Source organism: Acomys minous (genome assembly GCF_964271855.1).
Source record: "Acomys minous genome assembly, chromosome: 6".
Lineage (NCBI taxonomy): Eukaryota > Metazoa > Chordata > Mammalia > Rodentia > Muridae > Acomys > Acomys minous.
In genome coordinates this window covers 106,670,565-106,674,683 of record NC_140487.1, presented here as the reverse complement: position 1 = coordinate 106,674,683, position 4,119 = coordinate 106,670,565, and positions in this window count along the sequence as shown.

The window sequence follows — 4,119 nt, the reverse complement described above, 5'->3', positions numbered from 1 at the left end:
GTCCTGTTGTCAGGTGCCACCTGACTCACTGGCACAGAGGACACACTGGGCCTGACTCTTTAGCGGCACTTGTGTACCACGGCAGTGACAGCATGTAGAGTAGGAGGCAGCTCGCCTCACAGCAGACAAGAAGCAGAGAGAGAAGATGGTACCAAGTGTTATGGCCCCTGTGGCCTACTTCCTCCAGCTAGGCCTTGCCTGCTTCCTGGAGTTTTTTTTTTTTTTTAGAAATTCTTTTCTTTAAAGATTTATTTATTTATTACTGTATATACCATGCTCTGTCTGCATGTACACTTGCATGCCAGAAGAGGGCATCAGATCATCACATAGATGGTTGTGAGCCACCATGTGGTTGCTGGGAATTGAACTCATGACCTCTGGAAGAGCAGTCAGTGCTCTTAACCACTGAGCCATCTCTCCAGCCTGCTTCCTGGGGTTTTTACAGCCTTCCAAATTAGTGCCACCGGCTGCGGTCCTAGAGGAACATTTCAGACCCAAACAAACAATAACAGGACTTTGGACGGTTTCTTCCATCTCCTCCCTCCAGACTGGGCCAATTCAAACTACCAGTCAGCACAAGTGTAAGAGAAAAGGGGTGAAGGGGGAACAGAGGAGTACCCCTTGGGCTCAGCTGACAATTCCATCAAAAGAGCCGCACAGTCAGGAGAGAGGGTCCAGAGTTGCAGTGTCACAAGGGGCTGGCCAAGGACAAGAAAGTGGACTTTAGACAAGGAAAAGATTCTCTGTCGTCCTGCAGCACAACTCCTGAAGCTGTCAGTCACGTGGGGGACACAGCACAAGTCCTCAGCTTCTTGTGGGCTCAAAAACATGTGGAGTACCAAAAGCAATGTCTTCCGGGTACAGATGGTAGAGGAAAGTTCTCTGTATACACAGGCATGCAGAAGACTTTTCCAGGGTGTGTGTGTGTGTGTGTGTGTGTGTGTGTGTGTGTAACAGAAAGGATGTGATTATGTCTGTGCATGAAGATAACTGAGTGAGTAGATACATATATGTGAATGTATGAGTGTGTGTCCGTGTGAGTGCATGCACATGTGTGTATAGATGTGTATGTGAGTGTGAGTGGATGTAGGTGTATAGACGAGTGTAGTGTGTATGTGATTCTGGGTGCGTGAGGATGTGTGAGCATGTGTGTAGGTGTGAGTGCACGAGTATGTGAGTATGTGAGTATGTGTAGGTGAGTGTATATGTAAGTGTGTGCATGTGACTGTGTGGATAAATGCATGTATACACGTAGATATGTGAGTGTGTGTGTGTGTGTCTGTGTCTCTATTCAAACGTATGCAGGTGTGTGTGAGTATGGGTGGGCTGTGTAGGTGTGTGTATGTGGAGGTGAGTGTGAGAACGTGGGTGAATGTGTCTGTAGGTGTGGGTGCTTGTGTAGGTGTCTGTGAGTATGTGAGCGGGTTGGTGTATGTGTATGTGCCTATGTGTGGCTGTGAGCACACGTCCATGTACAATCAGAGGACAGAGGAGAATGCTGGATGCCCTATGCTATCTCTCCCTACCTTTGCATCTCCCTGAACTTAGACTAGACAGGCTATAAGCAAACCCTAGCGATCGTCACCCCTACGGTGCTGGGCCACACCCAGCTTTGCTATCTGGGTGCTATGGATCCAAACACAGTCCGCATGTTTCAGAGCAAACACTCTTACCCACCGAGCCGCCTCCCCAGCCCTAGAACTTTTACAGGGAGGGGGAAAATAAAGGAATCTAAATATCTGTCAACAGGGAACTGATTAAAAAAAAAAAGATATGCTGGGCCACGAAACATGAGGTAAGGCCTTGTTTTGTTTTTTGGCGAGGTACGTACTGCATGTGTACTGACACCGAAAGGTGTCTGGGTTGTTACTGACAGGGGAAAGTGAGATGCGCAAACGTGCATATTGCATGATACCTTTATGTTGTGTAAAACATCCATTTAAAAAATGCATGTGTCTGTGTGTATGGAGAGGCACGGAAACAGCCCGTGAAGATCATTCACTGCCCTGGAAACAGCAGTGAGATGGACGGGATTCAGATGTGGGAAACCCAGGCCAGGGAACTTTTTTTTTTTTAATCTAAATTGTTCCACTCTGTAACAAAGAAAATAGATGCACACAGCACTTGCGTAATTGGAGAAAAGCAGAGCGGTGGGTGGGTGGGTGGGGTGCATGGCCGCCTTGCCAAGAATAGCGAGAGAGCTCCCCAACAACCCAGCCGACCACCTGAAAGGAACCCGCTCAACAAGCTGTGGTGCCTTTAACAAAAGGCTGCCTGGCAGCTGCTGGGGAAAATGGGACAGATCCAAGTAGGAAAATGTTCTCAAAAGCTGCAAAAGGATGCTCGGAGTGCAAGGTGTGTGTGTGTGTGTGTGTGTGTGTGTGTGTGTGTGTGTGTGTGTGTGTGTGTGTGTGTTTTGTTTTTTGTGTTGTTTTTTTTTTTTAAGAAAGAGGAGTTATTCTACACCTGGAAAAAAATTATCTTCAAAACCTCTGTGGAGAGGAAACAAGAGGGCTGGGCTGCAAAGAATGGGGTTCAGTCCCTGCCCTGAAACCAGTGGCCTAAAGGAGCACCCCAATATTCCAACTCCTTTACCTGGTCTTAGAAAGGACACCAGCAGAACCTGGGGAGATGGCTATGTTCAGACCCCCGGTGCCCACATGAGAGGTCAAGGATGGCAGTGCACACACGTGCTGGAGCTGGGGAGGTCATGGCAGGAGAACCCCTGGGGCCCATTGACCTCCAGACTCGGTGAGAGACTCTGTTTCAGGCTGGGGTAAAAAGGCATTTGAGATTCTCACATACTTCTTTATTGCTTGCATTTTAACAGTGAGCTCAGATCTCTTCATGCGTGCGAGTGTGTGTGTGTGTGTGTGTGTGTGTGTGTGTGTGTGTGTGTGTGCATACGTGAGTGTACGTGCAATGCTGAGGGTTGAACCTGAGGCTTGTCAAATACTCTATTAGCAAACTGCATCTCCAGTCCTTTAAGTATCAGGGTCCTACAAAATTACCCAGTCTGGTCTTGAACTTACAATCCTCCTGCCTCAGTCTTCCGACTAAATGAACTTATAGACCTGCGTCATCGGGGCCCCTCCCCACTTTGACATTTTCAAAATTTTAATAAGGGTCTGGGATTGTAGCTCAGTGGTACAGCAGTTGCCTGGGTTCCCTCCCAAGCACTGCAAAAAATATAAACCTGAAAACTAAAGAGCCCAGCCAACCTCACTGTGCCTGGGGTGGGCCCATCCTGCTGGACTCTCCCTCTGGCACTGTTTTGGTAGGCACATCTGAGCTGTCTCCTGCTCTGAGAGCCTCTGAGAGCACCAGCTCCACCCCGACAACACTGCCTCCAATTCTAACATTGTGATTGTGAAGAAGCACGGTTAAGATGAAACAGGCTCTCTCCAAACACGCATCCCCTCCTCACGAAGGGCTCGGGACCAAGGGGATCGGAGGGAGGTGGGTGACAAGCCTTCTCCTGTCTCCTGCCTGCACTCTGTGATTTAATATCATTTTGACATTTCTCCAGCTGAGTGGCAGCCAGGGCTCCAGTCGCATGAAATCAGGCAGATAAAAGCCAGAGCAGAGGGCGCTGAGACCTTGGCTCCCTGTCATTTTGTCACCAGCTCTCCCAGAGGCGAGCCGGCGCATTAAGCTTCCGAAGTCAATAACGAAACAGATCAGGGATGAAGGTGGAAAGAGACTGAGAACCCACAAAATTGTTCTTTACTCAAGAGTCCCAGCGAGAAGGGCCACCAGGGTTCTGTGCAATTGTAGAGGGGAGACCCCAGACTGTGGAGCTGAGCATCTGCTACGCATAGTAGGTGGCTAGGATGCCACCACAAACAAGAAAGGCAGTGCACCACGCCCCAGATACTCGCCAGATTGTCTTTGTTTCCCTTTCCTGACAAAGGTAACTCACAGAGGGAAGGGTTTGTTTTTAGTTCACAGTTCAAGGCACAGCCCATTTTGACTGGAAGGCTAGGCACTGGGAGCCCGAAGCAGCTGGCCACACAGTGTCCACCCCAGTTACAAGAGTGCATCCTGTATGTGCCACCCATGATCAGCCCAGTCCAGCCCAGGGAATGGTGCCACCCACAGTGGGCTGGTCAACCCCCA